We start from the raw sequence: 23,181 nt of genomic DNA on the forward strand, positions 1-23,181 counted from the left end.
ACAATGTGCAGGACTCCACCCTCCTGCACCACCGTCGAGATCTGAAGGCGTTCTGAGCAGTTGGTGGTCAGGTTGGTGGATAATGGACCGTGGACCGAAATAACGCGAGATGGGCCTCAGGCTGGGACAGGAAACAGTTTTGAGTTCTGAATTTCGTTAAAATAGTCTCACGTGATCGTGCACGCCACCCACCGTCATATCATAAAACACCTCTCCTTCACATCTGTTCTGAATGAGACCGACCTGTCGCTCATTAAGTACAGGTGGTGGGTATTGGTGTCAAGATGATGACATGTGAAGGCGTTAGACTCCAAATGGTGCGCGTAGGACATCTAGAAAAAAAAAATCCTACCAATCTTTTAAAAGAAGGTATTCGCTCTCCTGATTTATTTTATTTAGCCAAGCTATTGATTTTCCACAAATAATCTCAGTGTTGGTAAATTGCCTATTCCATGTCTTCTAGTCTATCATTGAAGCCAGCAGTTGTCGCGCCTCTCAGCCTGGCTGGAGTGTGGGATTAGCTTACAAATGTTGTGCCAGGATCAGGGCACGCATTCTGAAACTTTCTTGAACTTAACACCATCACGTCCATGATGTATTTTTTATAAAATATTATCATTATTGTATTGTTGCTACCCCCAGCGGATTTTTTTCTCTTTTTTTTCCCGTTTATAGAGGAGGTTTTTGGTAGTGAAGGGATTACTGAAATGTAATTAGGTTCTGAGTGACCTAACCCTCTCAAACCGATGACGTGTTTTTTCCAGTCTGTTCTATTCCTGCTACCGCCAGACGATTTTATTCAGCTCAGGACAGACCTCTAGCACTGAAAGGGCTTACTGAATAGCACTGAAGGGGCTTATTGAAGGCTAAATCTAATACACTCTTGTTCGATAAGTCTCTGGAAATCTGAATAAAATCGTCAGGTAATAGCATCAACACTGGAGGAGCACTCAGTGGAGCGTATCTCTCCGACAAGGGCAACGTAATTTCCAAACTACTCTTTATAATGGGTTAGGTTTTCTCATCATTGACTAAGGTTTCGCAAAAAGTGTTTTCCGTATCCAGAATCTGTAATACGATCCGAATACGTCCCAAAAGTTAATTGTTTGTTCCCTGGGACATGGGCTGTCTATCCACCAAATTTGGTCCAAATGTCTCTTTTAGTTTTTGAGTAATCCTGCTAACAGACAAACTAACAAACATTAGTCCCAAAACTTAATCGATTGTTTCCTGGGACATGGGCTAAATACCCACCAAATTTGGTCCAGATCGCTCCTTTAGTTTTTGAGTAATCCTGCTAACAAACTAACAAACATGTCCCAAAAGTTAACTGATTGTTCCTAGGGACGTCGGCTATCTACCCACCAAATTTGGTCCAGATCTCTCTTTTAGCTTTTGATTAATCCTGCTAACAGACAAACAAACTCGCAGACAAACAGGGGTGAAAACATACTCTCCTTGTCAGAGAGAATAAAGTACATCATGGGGGTCAAATGTTGAAATTTTGTTTATGAGTGCCTGTTTATAATTTACTTATATATGTACCAAGCACATCATAACCAGGGGAGTGAATAATTAAACGAAAAATACAAGGCAGCATAATTCTTGATTATGTATCACAGCTATGAAGCTTTGCTTGTTGGAAAATAGTGCTCAAGATCCCTTAGATATACTTACACTGTTCCTTATTGGTATCACATTTCCCCTTCCTGGGCGGCTCCAGCAACCATCCTTGTGTCTGACTGGATGATAGGCAATGTTACCTGCTCATGCCATGTGAAAACTGACACGAGTTCATTCAGGAGACCTTTTTAAGCTCTTTTATGTTGCATACTCTAGTCAACTCCGTGCATGTTGGCCAGACAGCGCACCCATTTGGTCTTTCTTTCTCGCATTGTGGATCTTGAACTGTTTGGGGAGATATTAATTGTATCTAGCCCTTCCTTAATCCCTCCTACTGGACGATATTCCTCCACCTCTACGACGGGCGCGTAGCACCCGTCTAGCAACGAACTCTCATCCTTTTTCTGTCCAACTCCCTAATGCAAGAGTTAACAGTTACTCCCAGACCTTCATTTATGCAACTGGTCAACTCTGGAACTGTCTCCCTCTGTATTTCCTGCTAGCTGTGATCTCCAGTCGTTCAAACGCAGTGTGTCCAGGCACCTCGAAATGATCGGATGTTGAATTTGGCTCCCTCTTGTATTTTTTTTTTTTTTTCTTGGAAGGAATAGTGATTGCGGGCTCGTGGCCTTTGGTTCCTTCTTCCTAGCATAAAAAAATAAAAAAATCAATAAATATTTCTGTTTAGTCTTGCCTTTTGGAGTGTCCGTCAAATATCGCGAACCCTGTTCTGGTTTCCTTCCTCATTCTTCTGTGTTTTTATCTGTCTTCCATTTCCACTTTTTAAAATCTCGTCCTACATTGTACCTTCTCTTAACCTCTTCTTTTCTCCTTTCTTCTCCTTTCCCGTCACTTTCTCTTTCTTTTTGTTGCCCGTCGCCTTACCTTCTTTCATCTCCTCCACTTATCCTTCTATTCTGTCTCATCTTTAATCGTCTTCTTCCTATATTATAGCCTTCACTTCTCTTCACCCATTTTTTTTTTCTTCCACATGACCTATCTCAGCATTTCCACCTTTTCCTATCTTCCTTTGCCATTTCTCCTTTATCTCTATCTCCTGTCTGCTCTCCCTCGTATTTCCGCGACTGTCCCCTATCCTTGTCTGTTGTACCCTTTCCTTTTATACGTTGCTTCCAGTCTCGCTGACTATACCTCAGTTTTCCCTTCGTCGTCGTCGTCGTCGTCGTCGTCCTCCTCCTCCTCCTCCTCCTCCTCCTCCTCCTCCTCCTCCTCCTTCTTCTCCTCCTCCTCCTCCTCCTCCTCCTCCTCTGTCGCACCTTCTTTTCTTCCTCTTGTGTGTCGCCTCTCCTCCTCCCACTCTCCTGCCTCCCCTCCTCCTTGCCTCCTTCACCCAACATATCTGTCCCTCTATTTTTGCTTCGCTCTCCTTCAGTCCCTCTCATATGCATACCACTTTCCTCCCTCCCCCCCGTCTCTCTCTCTATACTGTGTGTGTGTATAGATAGATAGATACAGCTACAACATCTGTATGTATCCATCCATCAGTGTCTGTTAATTTGTCTTTACGTTTATCTGTTTAATTTGTATTTTGTTTAAATATATTTTTATTTCTTTCGTTATTTATTTATTTATTTCCGTTTCTTTCCGTCTGGTGACTGAGAAAAGATGTAATAAAAAATTGTAAGAGAAGAGGTTAGTGAGCAAAGTGGGTTGGGGTAGGCAGAGTAGGGAGGGGGGGAAGGGGAGGAGAAGGGTGGGGGAGGAAAGTAAGGGGTTTAAGCAAATTTGGACGTGGGGGTGGGGGGCGGGGGTGGGGAATTTTATAGTGCTAGGCCAATATCGGCTCCAATACCCCCCTCCCCCCGCCGCCGATATACCGATATACTTAGTGGATTATATATACACATCAGCCCTGTATGGCCCTCTTGCTCGCAGTTGCAGAGAGAGAGAGAGAGAGAGACTCATTAATATACAGACCACACAGACCTTATGATCTTTACCAGATAGTCTCCCACTCCCCTTACTATTAATGTTATGCATCACGGCGAAGCACTGGGAGGGAAGCAGCAGCAGCACTAGGAGTGGAAGGGCGCTACTCAAGCAACATGGGGTAATGGGGAATCATAGGCCGTGAACACCAGGACTGTGGGATATTTATGTGAGACTGGCCAGAATAAAACAGACCTTAACGTCCAAAGCGGCATCTTGTGGCTCCGAGCCTTGGTGAGGCACCGGGTATCTGATACGTTAGTTTGTTCTTGTCTGTTATTTACGTAATCTATGTCGACATAAAAAAGGGTAATTAAAAACATACAAAATAATTTCATTATGTAATACGCAAAGTAAATGATTAAGGAAATGGTGCTGGAAAGTCCCCAAAGCTCATTAGAATACTGGGCCAGGACAGGCAGCGTGAATCAGGCCTCCTTCCTGTTGACGTTGTCCTCGCGTCTGCCCCCAAGCTCCCCAGACTGAGCTCTCCAGACTCAGCCCCTGCCACTGGACCAGCCTGTCGCTGTCCTGTTAACAAATCTTCTGCCGGAGTTGCCAGAGTCATATCACGGTTCTCTTTTGGGCAGTTGGAAGCTGCTGAAGAAGACGCTGTGAGAGAAGCCATAGTAAGCATTGCTGAAGCATTTGCCATAGAAAACTAAGTTATCGTGCAACCCCACAAGCAGGCACCACACGCCCACTTATTAGAATACTATATTGACTCCCCAACACCTTCTGTAGGAGGCCCTGAATGTGAAAGAATGAGTCAGGACCTGCAAACAGAAATAAATATGTTATCTAAGCAACAGACCCCTGCAGAATTCACCAGCACCCACTGAAGCACTCCCTTGAGCTCAGTTAAACCTTGCAGTGTTCATTTTCCTCATAGTTACTGTGGTGCCTTTTTACAATGATTTGGTAGCCACCCACGACACTGACGCACAGTTCAAGAGAGTGTGTGCCGAGACACTTGTAGCAGCACCTGCCTGCATAATGAGACATAAAACCATATTCAGTCCTCATTGTCAAGCTGAACAGGACTGAAGACGGTGCACAAATATCCTAATGCGACTGGAAGCACGGAGTGACTGCATCTGACCCAAAGGAAGACTATAGACCTCTAGAAATGAACTGTAGTAGAAGGTACAGAAAGAGACACAGTTATCTTCCCAGTTCCGTCCAAAGTAAAATTGCTTCTGGCGAAATGCAATGAAAATCTTATCTTTACTAGTACGTGTTTCAGGTGGTTCAATATTTCCACTAATATTCATCAAGGTTTGGAGAGATAACTCGTGTCTCAGTACATTGCCTCATCCCATGATCCAAGGTTGGGTTGGAGACGCCACACAACACTGCTGTGTCAGGGGCCAGAACACTACATTTTGAAAAAGAACGTTTTGTGGCAGAGGCCACATAGTGACAGCCCCGTACCTGGATTTTGAGCTGGATTCTAAATGCCTTGCGATCACTGTCCTGCAGCGGGAGTCATAGAAGGACAATCTCGCCCGTCTTCACAAAGCTGGCATCATCCACTGCAATCCTAGCGTGGCAGGAGCCATAAACTGGAACTGGAAATATCCACACGTCCCTTGACCTCCCAGCCCAGAGGTTCATGTATTACTGTGTTTAATTTTAAGACTGGCCTGAGGGGTACCCTTGAGAACCCTTTACCATATTTATGTACTTTATGTGTGTTGCACATTACATATTTACGTTCATTTTCTTCCCTGAAATGTGCAAAAATCTTACGTTGTGTTTCCAGTTGACACTTCATGCCTTGTATAACACTGTTGAATGTTTAGTGAATCTTCACGAGAACAGTGACAAACTTGTAGCTAAACACAGCATCCACCCCTCACTTCCAACAATCCCTCCCCCTCAGTGCCGCTGAACATCACTGCAAACACCGTCGGGAAAATATAAAGTTGTTTGGAACTCTCACTCCCGGATCTTTGATTCAGGGAATATATCTGGTCTGTGGAACGATGGTTTTCAAATTAAATTTCTTTTTGAGGTTCCCTGAGCCTGCCAGGTGTTTACATTATTTGACATATTCCTCTGCTGGGTCGGGGATTTTACTGAGGTCCGGTTGTAGGCTCAGTTGACCCACACTTGTGACTGCATTGCCTATCTTTGTACGTATCATCGGCGAGTTTAAATGTAATTTATTATGCCCATAATCATTGTCATATTTATACTCATCCCACTACAGATTCTCTCTCTCTCTCATATATATATATATATATATATATATATATATATATATATATATATATATATATATATATATATATATATATAAAACTGTTTAATCCTAGTACAAATCTAATACACGCTTTCTCTCTCTCTCTCTCTCTCTAAATATAGATAGCTATAGGTAGATAGATAGATAACAGTTGTGTATAATCCTAGTACAAATCCAATACACGCCAAAGTACGATGGGTTGATTAGATAGAGTATTGATCAGTGTCCGTGGTGATGTTTGGCTGTCTATTTATAACTAGTGTTTCCCCAAAGCTGTCAGTATGCGTTCAGTTTATAGTTATAGATATCCCCAAACCCTTAAGCTTAAAGATTGGCTTATCGGCTGGAACGTGGTCAGTTGCCTTCTGAAACAAGATAAGTCTGTAAATATTTAGATTTGGTACACGACAAACTCCTTCCACTCATACCCGTGTGTGAAGCACTGGGTGGGGGCGGGTCACTTAAACATTTATACTCGTGTGTGAAGCACTGGGTGGGGGCGGGTTACTTAAACACTTATACTCGTGTGTGAAGCACTGGGTGGGGGCGGGTTACTTAAACACTTATACTCGTGTGTGAAGCACTGGGTGGGGGCGGGTCACTTAAACACTTATACTCGTGTGTGAACCACTGGGTGGGGGCGGGTCACTTAAACACTTATACTCGTGTGTGAAGCACTGGGTGGGGGCGGGTCACTTAAACACTTATACTCGTGTGTGAAGCACTGGGTGGGGGCGGGTCACTTAAACACTTATACTCGTGTGTGAAGCACTGGGTGGGGGCGGGTCACTTAAACACTTATACTCGTGTGTGAAGCACTGGGTGGGGGCGGGTCACTTCCACACTTATACCCGTGTGTGAAGCACTGGGTGGGGGCGGGTCACTTAAACACTTATACTCGTGTGTGAAGCACTGGGTGGGGGCGGGTCACTTCCACACTTATACCCATGTGTGAAGCACTGGGCGGGGGCGGGTCACTTCCACACTTATACTCGTGTGTGAAGCACTGGGTGGGGGCGGGTCACTTTTCCAGTGACAGGAAGCGGTGTTCCTCTGCCCTACAAGTCAGTTGCCCTTCAGGACTGGCAAACCACTGTTTTAACGGGGGAGGCGGTGGCTGAATCGGTAGAGAGGCTGCCTACAGTCCTAGTGGACCCAGGTTCGAATCCCGGCTGGGACAGGGAACAGTTTCAGGATTTGAATTTTATACTGCAGACTTTACTGATGTACCATAAGACCCGCCGAGATGTCGTGAAAATACCCCTGCTAATACCAGTACACCAGTCCATTATGACACAGCCCTAGCATGTATTCAATATGGACGGTGGGTGTTAGCGCCGAAGTGGTGACATGTGGAGGTGTAGGAGGACTACTGGGCCTTGGGATAGGCCATTACCCCCGAGAAATAGGCCCTGAAGCCCTTGCCCAGAGTCGGACACATAAAAAAAGATACAAGAGTTACCTGCCCATGTCAGGCGGTTGCAAGCCGCCCAATGTAATACATACATACATATATATATCTTTATTACCTCCGCCAACGAAGCTGGAGGAGATTATTTATTTACTCTTGTTTGTTTTCCAAAGAATGCATTTTAAAAATTGATGCTGGATTTCAATGAAATTTTGTGGATGTGTCATGGGCCAAAAGATTAAAGACTGGTGGTGATCTGAGTTTCAAAAGATTAAAGACTGGTGGTGATCTGAGTTTCAAAAGATTAAAGACTGGTGGTGATCTGAGTTTCAAAAGATTAAAGACTGGTGGTGATCTGAGTTTCAAAAGATTAAAGACTGGTGATGATCTGAGTTTCAAAAGATTAAAGACTGGTGGTGATCTGAGTCTCAAAAGATTAAAGACTGGTGGTGATCTGAGTTTCAAAAGATTAAAGACTGGTGGTGATCTGAGTTTCAAAAGATTAAAGACTGGTGGTGATCTGAGTTTCAAAAGATTAAAGACTGGTGGTGATCTGAGTTCAGGTTCCGGTTTTGGTCCGTTTTTTGTTTGGTTGTCCACAAGATATCTCAAAAGTTATGTATGGATTTCGGTGACATTTTGTGGGTATGTGGGTTATGAGCTAAGGAAGAGTTGGTTAGGTCTTGGTGATTGAAATGTCTGATTATAAGCGTTGGCGGAGGTATGCGCCTTCTGAGTGCTGTCAGTTCCAGGTGTTTTATTCACAGATAGGTTCTTTATTCCAAGCCATACGTCTCACTTGTTTTAATATTGGTAATTATGCTTCTCTTTTTAAACAAATGGGCGTATTTGCTGGAATCATACTTATATATTCCACAGTAAATACATATGCAAATCAGTTGTAATGAGGAAAGGAGGAAGAGGAGGAGGAGGGAGAAGGAGGGAAGGGAGAAAAGGAAGAAGTGGAAAGAATAGAGCGAGAGAGAGGGAAGGAGGGGAGAGAAGAAGGAAGAGGAGGAAAGGAGTTGGAGCGAAGCCAGTGTCAATCGGGTGTTTAGGGGTGGGTAGAATCTCTCTCTCTCTCTCTCTCTCTCTCTCTCTCTCTCTCTCTCTCTCTCTCTCATCTTCTTAACCTTTTTCCATCTTCTGTCTCTCTGTTCTTTCCTCTCTTTCCCTCTCTCTTTTCTTTCACTTTTCGCTGTGCATATTTAATATTTTCCAGTCTACATCCCCCTCTCCTTCAGGCCCTTTCTCATCCCTTATCTCTCGCATTGCCCCCTCCTTCCTCCCCCCCCTCCCTTCCTCTCTCCTTTCGTCCCGCCCTCCTCCACTTTTTTTTTTTTTTTAAGTCAAATTTTATAACATTTTTTTTCCTTTGCCTTTTGCAGCATTTTGTTTTGAGTTGTTTTTATCTCCATTGCGGTCGGTCCGCCCCCCACCCCCCATCCCGTTTTCTCTTTCAGTCTCTGCTCATTTCACTTCATTCTTTCCTTTCCTTCTCCGTTCCTTCCATCTACCGTTGCCTTCATCTCCCTCACCTAATCTACCTCTCCTTTCTCCTTTCCTTCTGTTTGTCATCTCCCTCCGTTTTCATCGCCATTCTCGTTATTGCTCTTACTTTTTCTCCTTACTCTCAGGTCTTTCCATCTTTCCTCCACTCCTCCCTTCTGCTGTTGCTTTGATTCTGGTAGGCGGTGGGAACTATCATCCACTCATTTGATGTACTGCTTACTTCTTCCTTGAGTGATTCCGTACTGAATGACAAGCCTAATGTTTTCCTGTAACCCAGGAAGCATTTTACAACGCTGGATGATAACCATATAATCAAGTAGCGGGGTGATGTAGAGTCTTGTTACTTGGGTGGAGACGCAAATGCGGCGTCCACCCAGGAACCAAAGCTCCACACTTCCCCGCTCTACGCTGTGGCAAGACGCTGTTCACCGCAAGGCAACATCGGTTTACTCCATGAGACGCCCTTGCAGGGGCAATTGTTTACGTGCGATTGATGGGTCTGCTTCGCCAAACAGACCGGAGTTACTGTACGGTACTACTACTAGTACTCGTACTACTACTTTTTTTTTTTTTTTACAAACAACGAAGAATGAAATCACCTCCATCCATCGGGGAATTATATTGTGAAGATCAAAACCAACCTTCCTAATACAGTTCACCATTTGGAGTTGTAATGTGAAGGTTAACACTAACCCTCATATTACAATCCGCTGGCCCCAAGCACGCCAACAGCCGTGGTTACCAACCATCTACTATTATTATTATTTATTTTATTTTATGTTTATTGATATTACAGTGTAAATAAAGAGATTAAACTATTGGAGTCGCTGGTCTATGCCACTCTCGACCACTGTAGCTTCGTAATCCATACCCGCCAGGGAGACAGGCCTGTGGGCTGATGATCTTGTGCCTCTGAGACATAGCAGAGCAGACCTCGCGAGGGAGAATGAGAGTCGACATCTCATCCAGGCCATAACAGAACTCTGCGGTTGATGTTTCTTCTCAGAAAGAACCTCTGCCAGTCTCGAGTAGAATCTCACTGCCTCTGGACCCATCCCACCTGATGTCGTGAACACTAGGGGAGTGAATCGACCGTGGTCCACATGTTGGATCCGTTCTTGATAATTTCTATTTTTTTCTTGTTCATTCCTTTTGTGTGCAGCATCGAGAGACAGTTCACGATGACATGCTGCCATGGGATCAAATATCCTGATGTCGAAGAACGCCCTCTGCCCACGTGTCCAGAAACCTCGAGCACTGACATCCACTCTTGCATCATTTGATGTGTTTGCTGTTCTGTGGGTGAAGTGCTCGCCGTCCAGGGGTAGCAGAGCTGGCTCAATCGTGACATCATGGCATATTTCCTGCAGCATTTTGGCAGTGAGGTCGCGTACTTCATCGTGTCGGATGTAAACAAAGCCTCACTTCTTGCATACCATTGCATGGTTTGCATCAAACTACTACTACTACTACTACTACTACTGCTAGTACTACTACTACTACTACTACTACTACTACTACTACTACCACTACTACTACTACTTTTACTACTACTGCTAGTACTACTAGTACTACTACTACTACTAGTATTACTGTACTACTACTGCTACTACTACTACCACCACTACTACTACTACTACTACTACTACTTCTGCCACTAACACTGCTACTGCAACTATACGATTGTTCATTCCGTTTCCCTCATCTCCTTCCTCCTCATTGTCCCTTCCTTTCCCTTTTCCCAACTTTCTATTCATCCCTCCATTCTCTCTGTCTTTTCTCCATTCTCTTTCTCCCTGCTTTCCCTTTGTACCCAGTTCCTACCTTCTGACCTTCTCTCTTCCCCCATTCTCCTTTTCCTTCCTCCATTCTCGTTCTTCTGGTTGCTCCTTCTTCTCCATTCTCACTTCCCTTACCTTTCTCTCTCCCTTCCATTTCTCCCTCTCCTTCTTCCCCTTCCTTGTCCCTACTATCTCCTCTTTCTCCCTTCTCACCTTTCCCTTCTTCCGTTCCTACCTGATTGACTTATTGATAAACTTTCTATTAGATGTAGCCTCCTTCTTCCTTCCCCCTTCCCTTCTTCCCTTTCTCCCCTCCCTTCTTCCCTTCCCCCCTTTCCTAACTCCCACACTACAGCACTGTCCACTCTTTCTGTCTCATTGTGCCATCTTCTTTCCTTCCCCCCCTCCTCATATCCTTCCTTTCTTTCCACCTTCTCCTCCCACATTTTCCTTCCTATACATTCTCTCTCTCTCTCTCTCTCTCTCTCTCTCTCTCTCTCTCTCTCTCTCTCTCTCATATTTTCCCTTCCTCACCAGACCACGCCTTTCCGCCCTCCCCCTCCCCTTCCCTCAACCAACCTCTCAATCATTCCTCTTCCTACACACCCTCCCCTCCCCTTCTCACCCTCACCCCACCTCGCCCCCACCATCTCTTATCACCTCACATCTCACCTTCCCCCCACAAAAAACTCCCTCTCCCTCTTTCTCTCCCCCCTTCCTTCTTCCCTCTCTCCCTTCTTCTCTTTTTCCCTCCCTCCCTTCCTCCGTAATTCCTATATTGCCTTTGTTTAACTGTGTAATTGGCAGCTATGAGAATGTTGCTAGTTGTTGTAGTTGTGGTTGTGTGAATGGTTATGGTTTTCCTGTGGTAGTGAAAGTTGTGATTGTTGTGATGATAGTGGTTGTGGTTGTGGTGGCGACATAAATTTGGCTGAGGATGTTAGTGGTTGTGGTGGTAGTGATGGTAGTTGTAGCTTTTTGTGGAGGGTATTGAATGTTGTGGTAGCTGTGATGGTTGTGATTGTGGTGATGGTTTAGTTTGGGTAGTTGTGATATTGGTAGTTGTGGTAGTGGTAATAATGTTGGTTGGAATGTCCTGGGTACTGGTAACACCTTATCTGACGTTGATGATGGTGGTAGTTGTAGTGGTAGTTTTTATCAACCTGATTATGGTGATTGGTGAGAAAGAGGTAGGATTGGCAGTGGAGGAGATGGTGGTAGTGTTGGTGATGGTAGTATTGATGTTGGTGGTTGGAAGTGTTGGTGATGGTAGTGTTCATGTTGGTGGTGGTGTTTGTGGTTGGTAGTGTTGGTGATGGTAGTGTTTGTGGTGGTGGTGGTGGTGGTTGATGATGGTGGCAGTAATGATTTTTGTGGCCGTGGTGATGGTGGTCGTTTTGGTGATGATGATGGTTGGGATGGTGATCACGGATTGTGGTGGTTATGGTGGTACTGGTTGTCGTGATAGTGGTAGAGGTGGTAGCTTGGTGATGGTAGTGGTGGTGGTTGTAGTGGTGGTGTGCTGGCATGGGTTGCGCTGGTGACAGTTTGGAGTAGCAGTGGTAATGGCAAATCACTGACACCCACTGTACACCACTGACACCCACTGTACACTTCACTGACACCTAGTGTACACATCACTGACACCCACTGTACACTTCAATGACATCCAATGTACACTTCATTGACACCTAGTGTACACATCACTGACACCCACTGTACACTTTACTGACATCCACTGTACACTTCACTGACACCTACTGTACACATCACTGACACCCACTGTACACTTTGCTGACATCCACTGTACACTTCATTGACACCCACTGTACACATCACTGACACCCACTGTACACTTTACTGACATCCACTGTACACTTCACTGACACCTACTGTACACATCACTGACACCCACTGTACACTTTACTGACACCTGTTGTACGCGTCACCGACACGTGCTGCACACTTCACAGACATCTGCTGTACACTTCACTGACACGTGCTGTACACATCACTGACACATGCTGTACACTTCACTGACACGTGCTGTACACTTCACTGACACGTGCTGTACACTTCACTGACACGTGCTGTACACTTCACTGACACGTGCTGTACACTTCACTGACACGTGCTGTACACTTCACTGACACTTGCTGTACACATCACTGACACGTGCTGTACACTTCACTGACACTTGCTGTACACATCACTGACACGTGCTGTACACTTCAGTGACACGTGCTGTACACATCACTGACACGTGCTGTACGCTTCACTGACACGTGCTGTACACATCACTGACACGTGCTGTACACATCACTGACACATGCTGTACACATCACTGACACGTGCTGTAACATCACTGACACGTGCTGTACACATCACTGACACATGCTGTACACATCACTGACACGTGCTGTACACATCACTGACACATGCTGTACACTTCACTGACACGTGCTGTACACATCACTAACACGTGCTGTACACTTCACTGACACGTGCTGTACACATCACTGACACGTACTGTACGCTTCACTGACACGTGCTGTACACTTCACTGTCATACTGTACGCTGCACTCACCTGCTGTGCACTCCTCTGAAATCTGCTCTACACTTCACTGATACGTGCTGTACACTGCACTCATCTGCTGTACACTCCTCTGACACCTGCTCTACGCTTCACTGACACCTGCCTTGCACTTCATTGAGACTTTTTGCACACTTCACCGTGGCGCATATGTCACGTCAGGCTCAGGCCCGTATTATCATCGATCAGGGAGACTCCCCAACACCACTTCCTTGCCAGTCTATTTTCGTATCCGGCATGTTGTTATATTCTCGTATGTTATCCATTTTGGCAATAAAACGATATGAATAAAACAGTGGAGCATACTAGTATATACTGTGTAAAATAAAACGCTAAAGAAGAGGTGCTAGGGAGCCACTTAATTAAACTGACGAGAATATGATGGCAAGCGATGTATCACCCTGGTACGAGTGGCACCTGGGTCAACATTCCTTTAGCTTTTGGTCGCCATTATACAGCCGTGGACATAAATAGTAATCCACATCATTGCGATAAATTATGAGACAATGGGCGATGACTTTCGGTACCCAGTAGTGTGATCTTCGGAGGCCAGTAGACTTTTCGGTATGTTATACAAGTGCTTCATAATGGTTCGGCGTCACTGTTTCTGCGTATTTCGGTGTTGCTTCTCTAATTCCCACCGACACTTACATCTGTGTGTGTGTGTGTGTGTGTGTGTGTGCGCGCGCGCGCGCGGTAGTCTACACATTCATCAAACGGGGCAAATTGCATGACCGCAACGCAGGCACCATTGTGTGTGTGTGTGTGTGTGTGTGTTTGCAGGAATCCACACATTCATCAAACGTGGCAAATTACATGACCGCAACACAAACACCATTGTGTGTGTGTGTGTGTGTGTGTGTGTGTGTGTGTGTTGCTGCAGCCACTGTTTTATCAGGGTTTCTCGCATTGTGTTTTGTACCTGTTCATAAACTTTTGTTGCGTTTGTTTTGCTTTTATCTTGACTCATGCAAGTAAACTCCCCAACACCTCTCCCTAAGTTATTTGTTTTCCGTATTACACCACTGTCCTAGTCATTCTTATTTAAAGCATTCAAAAGCATTCAGATATCGCCATAGTTTTCATAAATAACGTACAAAATCATATTAATCAGCCAGCTCCGAAAGTAAATCGCTGAGGAAGAGGTGCCAGGGAGGTGCCGATGAGAATACTAGCCATGAAAGCTAAACAAGTGATTAATTAATATCGTGGAAAATACGCCATAACACACTGATGCCGGACAATACTGGAGGCGGAGATGTGGATGGGATGCTGGAATTGTGGTACGGGTAAGGAGGAGCCATGAGAGTATACCCTGTGAAAATGAGTGCCGTAAGATTAATGGTTTCAGGGCTGTGGAGGTACAGTCACTCATAAAAGAAAAGACCCCCCCTTCGTTAGAGGCAATATAACTCGGGGTATTCAGTGTTGGTAACAGTGTATTTGACGTCAGCCATATGGGGGGATGAGGAGGGGTGTTTGAGAGGAGGGCGGAGTTAATATGCACGAAACACTGCGTCAATCCACATTTCGAGTCAAACATGTTTTATATCTGACTAGTTATCAATGCATATGTATGTAACCCAACACATTTGAAAAAGTTTATCATTAGCTGAATAACATCGTCAGCCGGTGGCAGGAATAAGATGCAAATGAAACCCCCGGCCTCAAGGGTTAAATGAATGGGCTCGACACACTTAGAATGAACTTTGAATGAACTTCCCCCAAACGCAGCTTAACAGCCCCACACCTGACGTCATTTACAGTGTTACCAGGACCGATATCATATTGGTTGAAAGGTGTCTTGGCCAAGGGGGAGTCTTTTCTTTTATGAGTGACTGTACATTTTCAAAGCTACTTTCAAGAGCAAGACAAGCTGGCGTTGATATCATATACCTTACGTTTCACGACGCAGGTAAAAACATGGGTCTGCCTTGCCTTTTGCGATCTCAGGTGTTAATGATACGGCCGTACTACCTAAGGAGGCCCTGAGGTGATGCTGGTGTTGATGGTAAGTGGGTGTGAGTTAATGCCCAGGACTGGTGTTGTACCTTATATGGCGCCTGTCCTGGTGAGCTGGCCTGTGCTTGTGGGGAGGTGGAGGTGACAGTGAGGGGCATAAAGGATGGGTGATTGGAGAGAGAGAGAGAGAGAGGGGGGGGGGATGACAAGTGAGGAAGGTGAAAGATGTGATTGTGAAAGTAAAGAAAGGTTGAGTTGATGTAAACAAGAGGCGGTGATAATAAATGATAAACGACTCTGGGGCAGTGTGAGTGTGGGTCAGTTTATACTCCTGTTCTGCCTACCTGCATGCTGGGGACAAGGGATGGAGGGTAAGGACACCATTGCCCGTATTCTCGTCTAAGGAAGTTCCTAACACCTATTCCTTAACGATTTATTTTTGGACGTGGCTGGTTAATATCATTTTGAACTTTATTTATGCGGAATATGGCATTTTTTGAAAGATTTATATAAGTCAGAATAGGACAGTAAGGTGTATTAAGCAGAATAAATCAATTAAGGAAAGGTGTTTCGGAGCTTCCTTAACAGACGCGAATACGGGACATGGACAGATGCAGAGGACAGGAGGGATAGGGTGATAGATAGTAGGGATGGGTGGACAGGTGCAGTGGACAGGAGGGATGGGTGGACAGGTGCAATGGACAGGAGGGATGGGTGGACAGGTGCAGTGGACAGGAGGGACGGGTGGACAGGTGCAGTGGACAGGAGGGACGGGTGGACAGGTGCAGTGGACAGGAGGGATGGGTGGACAGGTGCAGTGGACAGGAGGGATGGGTGGACAGGTGCAGTGGACAGGAGGGATGGGTGGACAGGTGCAATGGACAGGAGGGATGGGTGGACAGGTGCAGTGGACAGGAGGGATGGGTGGACAGGTGCAGTGGACAGGAGGGATGGGTGGACAGGAGGGATGGGTGGACAGGTGCAGTGGACAGGAGGGATGGGTGGACAGGAGGGATGGGTGGACAGGAGGGATGGGTGGACAGGTGCAGTGGACAGGAGGGATGGGTGGACAGGTGCAGTGGACAGGAGGGATGGGTGGACAGGGCTGACATCGTTGGCTGGGCTGTACAGTCGTGGACACAAATTCGCTTCATATTTCACCTCTTCTGTTTTTCACTTCCTGGGGTGAGAGAGGCTTGGTGTGCTGCCCTGCCTTAGATGATTCTGATGTGATGCGTCAGGGAGGACAGTGACGGACAGGCCCTAAGTGTGACGCAGACGCAGAGGAATAGCAGACGAAATGTTGCCCCAGACTGTAAATTCCTCGTAACACTGGTAGTTGAGGTGTGTGTGTGTGTGTGTGTGTGTGTGTGTGTGTGTGTGTGTGTAAGTTGAGGTGGATAGGCCCTGTGGTAGTTGGCCTATATTTGTGACAATGGTGATAGTTAAGGTTATGGTAGTTGTGGTATTTGGGGAACGTGATGGTTGTAGAAATGGTGGTTGCTGGAGGGATGGTGGTAGTTTAGGAGATAGTCATAGGTTACTAGATAGTGGTAGTTTAGTAGATAGTTTAGCAGAGTCGTAGTTTAGTAAATAGTTTCACCGGTAGTATAGTAGATAATGGTAGTTAAGTAGATTGTGGTTGTAACAGATAGTGGTAATTTAGGAGATAGTAATTGTTTAGGAGATGGTGGTAGTTTGGAAGATAGTGGTAGTTTAGTAGATGGTGGTAGTTGTGGTGGATGAGGGACACTTGCGGTGGCTTGTTCAGACCCGCCATAAATCACTTCCAGCAAGAGAGAGAGAGAGAGAGAGGAAAATACTTGAATTAAGCAGAAAAAGAAGCTACGATAAGACTAGTTGTTAGAGAGAGAGAGAGAGAGAGAGAGAGAGAGAGAGAGAGAGAGAGAGAGAGGAAAATACTTGAATTAAGCAGAAAAAGAAGCTACGATAAGACTAGTTGTTAGAGAGAGAGAGAGAGAGAGAGAGAGAGAGAGGAAAATACTTGAATTAAGCAGTAAAAAGAAGCTACGATAAGATTAGTTGTTAGAGAGAGAGAGAGAGAGAGAGGAAAATACTTGAATTAAGCAGTAAAAAGAAGCTACGATAAGACTAGTTGTTAGAGAGAGAGAGAGAGGAAAATACTTGAATTAAGCAGTAAAAAGAAGCTACGGTAAGACTAGTTGTTAGAGAGAGAGAGAGAGAGAGAATGGCGAAAGGAATAATGAGAAGAATGAGAGAGAGAGAGAGAGAGAGAGAGAGAGAGAGAGAGAGAGGAAATAATAAATCTTAATTCCAAGGGCCTGCTGGTTTTGTAACTCTAAATTCTCACTTTCTCTGACTCATCTTCTCCTACACATTTTTTCTCCTAGTTCTCTCTCTTCCATCCTCTTTTCCTTTATTCCTCTCAGTTCATCCCTGTGTCTTTCTTTCAGTTTTACTCCTGTAATTTTCTCTCTCTCTTTATCTCTTCCTCCTTCTTTATTTACCGGTCTTCTGTTGCCTTCCTCCCCCCCTCTCTCTCTCTCTCTCTCTCTCTCTCTCACACACACACACACACACACACACACACACACACACACACACACACACACACACACACACACACACACACACACACACACACCCTATCCTAATCTCCCACCCCATTACCCTCTCACTTCACTCCCTTCCACTGCACTGGATCCTGGCAGAGAGAAAGAGAGAGAGAGAGAAAAAAAAAAAACAGTTACACAGATCACACAGACCCTGCAGTTCCTCACTACAAGGGTCTTCACAGGTAACTTCCTCTCTAATTACAATCCCATCAGTAAAGTTTAGCCACTTCAGGCCGAGGACGTCATTCCTATATTGCTGCTGCTGCCACGTTGTTGTTTGTCTTCAGAGAGTAGCCTCGTGGTGAAAGGGTTAAGGAAGGCTGTGGCCAACCCCTCCAGGTCCAAAAAATCTTACCTGAGCTGAATAAAATCGTCTGGAAATTACGGTGTTAGTTGTAGCAGCTCCAGGTTCATATGAAACGTGAACCCGGTGGACTGCAGGCTGAAGTGAACCCGGTGGACTGCAGGCTGAGGTTGTCCACCTCCGGCAGGCCACCGTCCTCCTGTCCGGGGCAGGGAGGGAGTTGAGGCACGATTGTATGGCAGGACAGAGAAGCCGCTCGGTTATATCAGTGCCACCCCTTGAAGGCGTCCCCCTACACTGCCCTGGTGATAGTAACCTTAGAATAATACACACGCCATCGTACTGAAGGGGTTAATAAGACAGCAAAGCAGAAAGCCGTCGCACACCCGCCACATCCCCCGGAAATCAGCCGTACAGGAAAATAGGGAGAAACAACACTGCAGGACTGAGAGAGAGAGAGAGAGAGAGGGGGGGGGGAGAAGGGTAGTGATGGGCCTGTCGGTCCTACCCATCCATAAATCTCTCCATGCTATCTCTCCATCTATAGGGAGGGAGGGAGATAAATTTTTTGTGGTTACCTGTGATCTCTCCCTCCTCCACTATGTCCTGTGTCTAGTCTATCCCTCCCTCTCCCCCTCATCCCTTCTCTTCTCTCCCTCCCTCATCCCATCTCTTCTCTCCATCACTCATCCCATCTCTTCTCTCCATCACTCATCCCTTCTGTTCTCTCCTCTCCTCACCTCATCTCATCTCATCTTTTGTTCCCTACCTTTCTCCCTCCCTCCTTCCTTCCCTCCCCTCTTCACTTTATCTCATCTCTCCCTCCCTTCGTCTCTCCCCTCCCTCCTTCCCTCCGTCTCTCCCTTCCCTCCATCTCTCCCCTCCCTCCTTCCCTCCGTCTCTGCTCCCCCTCCCTCCCTCCCTCTCAATTCGTGTGGTATTTGGGACAGAGAAAGACTTGTCAAATGTTCATCACCATTGATTATTGCCTCCTGTGTGTGTGTGTGTGTGTGTGTGTGTGTGTGTGTGTGTGTGTGTGTGTGTGTGTGAGGGGGGAGGGAGTAATGATAAGTGAAGGTAGAAGAAGGAAGAGAAATGGAAAGAGGAAGAGAAGGAAAAGACTGTTACAGAATGGGATGTAACAGGTTGAGAGAGAGAGAGAGAGAGAGAGAGAGCAATAATAATAGGCCTACTAGAAACTTAACGATGGCAAAATGGCATAATCACATACAGAACACGATAGAAAGAGGAGATAGAGAGAAAACGAAGAGAATGATGGAAGGAAATAAAAGAGTAATGAAAACAAAGACCAAAAATGGAGAAAAATTAACACAATGTAAAAATGAGCAAACTTGAAGGCCTAGATATGGTCAAGTAAATGAGTGAGAGAAAAGAATGACATTGAGAAATAGGGAGAAAATGAAACTTATCGAGTGAAAAGTGAGAATATGGTTGAAAGTGATGAAGTGGAAGAGCAGAGAAAACGGAAGAAAGAGACAAAAAGAAAGTAATGAAACAAAAAAAAAAATCAAATAGAAGTGACAAAAAATGAGTGAGGAAAAAAATGAAAATAACAAAGTGTAAGATGCGAAACAAAGTGGCCAAGTCAAAGTTAGGAAGAAAGAAAGAATGACAGTGAATGAGTGAGAGTGACGAAGAATGATCGACTGGGAGTGTTTAAATGCAAGAGTGAGAAAGGATGAAAGTAGTGACGTGATAGCGTGAGCAATAGAAAGTGATCAAGAGAGTGACAAAGAAAGAATGAAAGTGAATACGAGACATAAGTGTTTAAGTGAAAAACAAAGGAAGCATGAAAGTGTTGCAGTGAGTGACAAAGAATGATTATATCACTACTACCACGACTGTGCTACTTCCATCACCACCACCACCACTGTCACCACCACCACCACAATTACTGCCACGACCACCACAAATTACTACCACAGGCCCTACTACTATTAATTACAAACACATCTACTATAGGCGGCATTATCACAGTTGCTGCCACCACCACCACCACCACCACAACCGCTGCCACAAGAACAATAGCTACCGCCAATTCACCCTCTCCTTCACAGACAACAGCACCAGTCATTACCCCTATGCACCACCACAAAAATTACCACCACAACCACAACCACTTCCACAACTAAAACAAAAAAAACAACTACCTGTATCACAGCCACCACCACCATCACTACCATCTTTTCACAACTACCAGCACTTTGCTACTGCCATCATTATCACAGTAGTAGTAGTAGTAGTAGTTGTTCCCTAGGCAGTCTGGCCGAACAGCCCCGAGTCCCTTAGGAAGGCCATGGCCGAGACCGGGCTTTCCCACAGAGCTCTCAAAGAGTGTATGTTGTGTTGTTGGCGTAGGTGATTGTGTGGAATGCAGTCTTCCATAATGTGCATAATAGTATGGGGTGCTGTGTTGCATCCTGGACAGGCATCAGCGACGGAGTCATTCAGCCTCTTCTGGTTGCTTAAGAGGGTGGATGGTGCCCACATCTCAGCCTTGCCAGGTGGACCCTGTCCTCACGAGGAAGATAGGATTCAGAAGGGTGGATGTCAGGAGGCCGTGCATGCAGCTGTGTGTTGTCTTTAAGTGACTGAATGGAGCGGCGAGTGATCTGAGTGTGGATATACTTCTGGAAGCTGGTCTGAGGTGGGCGAGGGGGGAGAAATGACAGTATTTGTGTATAGTGTCGTGTGCTGGGTGTTGTTTTGATGTTCCTTGGTGTGGGTGGATGTGCTACCATGTACTGTAGTGGATGTTGTGGGTTTGTGGAGGCTGCAGCAAGAAACTGGGTGCCTCTCATGTCTAGGTGATCCTTGACTTTGAGGACTTTGGTTTCTTGATGTAGGTGGTCTGTGGGTGTAGTAGCTGTGCAGCCTGTGATTATTTTTAGGGCCTTGTTCTGTATGGTCTGTAGTCTTGTAGTGTGTTTTGGTGAGGTTAGAAGCCCAGGCAGGGCTTGCATATTTCATCACTGAACGTATGTATTGTTTGTATACTGTGGTGGTGGTTTCTTTGTGTTCGAATGTTGTATGGGCAAGTGACCTCAAAGCATTGAGTCTTGGTGTTATTTTATTTTTAATGTTTGTGATGTGTTGTTGAAATGACATCGATGTATTGTATGTTACACCAAGGATTTTGGGTGTGTGTGTGTGTGTGGTAGGGGAGTGTTGTTTATGGTGAGGTGTGGGATGTGACTATGTTCTGCTGTCCAGTTTGTGAGAAGAGTCACTGTAGATTTGGCTGGGGCTATTTTGAGCCTGTTTGTGGTGAACCATTCGTGTAGTGTGTTGAGGTAAGGTTGAATGATGTGTGCAGCTGTGTTTGCGTTTTGGTGCGTACATGTAAGTGTTATATCATCTGCATAGGAAGCTATGTGTATCTGTGGGGTGTGGGTACGTCGTGCATGTATAGGTTAAAGAGTGTAGGGGACAAAACAGATCTTTCGGGGACGCCGTTTGTGAAGTTTCTGATGTTAGAAGACTGACCGGCAAATGTTACGTGTGCACATCTGCCTGCTAAGTAGTTTGCCAGCCATCTTTTTGTGTTATTGTGCATGTTTGTGTTGAGTATTTTGTTTGTGAGGTTGTGGCTGGGGATGGCATCAAAAGCTTTGCTAATGTCTACCACCACTTTCACAGTTACCTCTACTACCACAACTACCACTATTCCTGGTGACATTCAGAGCCACAGCCCTATCATGCATTGGGAATTGATATCATAGCTTTTCTGCGAGGGCGACTTTAAAATGTAAAGGATATATTTGGCTGGGTGGTATAATGCAGAGAGAGAGAGAGAGAGAGAGAGAGTTTCCCTCCCTCTCATACAATCTCCTCTCACCATCTCCCTCACTCCCTGCTATCTCTCTCGTTGATGTCATCCCTCCTCTACACTAATGTCATTTATGAAGCTTCTCTCTCTCTCTCTCTCTCTCTCTCTCTCTCTCTCTCTCTCTCTCTCTCTCTCTCTCTCTCTCCACACACACACACACACACACACACACACACACACACACACACAGGAAATCCATACCTTCATCGACATCCGATTTTTGGCAAAGTTTTATCACAGCAAAAGCCAAACCCCGCCTCCCGTAAGCGTCCTGGAATCGCCTCTGAAACCTGAAGGAGGGTTAAGGAGGGGTGGCGTTTTATAGCAGGTCTTAATATGGAAGAGCCTGGCCAATTCCGCCATTCTGGGTACAGATTAGGTGGGTGAGTGGCTGGATTACTGGGAGGATTTGGATGGCTTTGGAGTATGTCCGGGCAAGCTGGAATAAGTAGAAATTAGATAAAAGCAGCAGAAAAAGAAAAACTATTAAAGGAGTACAAAGGAAAGCAAACAGCAACACACCTACTGATCCTTAGGAGGTTGTTTGTCATAGGGCAGGTAATAACTAACGTAACTATTCTGTGATCCTTTGGAGGTTGTTTGTCATAGGGCAGGTAATAACTAACGTAACTATTCTGTGAGTCAGGGACAGGGCTGGGAAAGCATTGAACAGAAAAATGAAGAAAATGTGAAAAACGAAGGAAATCTGGTAACAAGAAAATAAAAACTTGTCATAGAAAGAAACCAAATATATTCTCATGGAAATTTGAGCAGGAACAACCAGCCAGAAATCCCCTGAGTCGAGCCAACCCACCGTTTGGGTCAGATTTATTTTTCCTGTTTCCGAGAACCTCATGACCTTCGTACCTGAACCTGACCCACATATGGCCAGTAACTGACAGACTACAAAAAGTGAGGTTGTTAGGTCAAGGTCGTCAAAAGTTAGAGCCGAAAAGTTGGACGGATTGTTAGATAGAGGGACTCGACTAGAAATTACCTAAGCATTAAGCATGGCTGGTATCGAGACATGGTGAAAGAGTTTATACAAAGCTGTGAGATACCATAGCAAAGGTACTTCTGAACAGGAGAGAAAATCAGTGGCAGTAGAGAGCCCAGCTGGGAAGGAAGTCAAGAAAACTATTATGAAAAAAGCGGTATGACTACTAGATAGTATATAATGAATCAGGTGAGCTGATCTAGAATTACAACAAGGCAATACTGCATACGACATATCTGCTAATCTAAAGAATATCGATAGTATGGAAAAATGTGTATGTTGTCCCACAAGAAGAGTTGCCAATAGTATAATGTGTCTGTATAATCTATGCTTCTTACAGATCGTATTATAC

Source organism: Coenobita brevimanus, chromosome 110, assembly GCF_032717465.1.
Source record: "Coenobita brevimanus isolate Jiangsu-jjx chromosome 110, ASM3271746v2, whole genome shotgun sequence".
In the NCBI taxonomy this organism is placed as follows: Eukaryota; Metazoa; Arthropoda; class Malacostraca; order Decapoda; family Coenobitidae; genus Coenobita; species Coenobita brevimanus.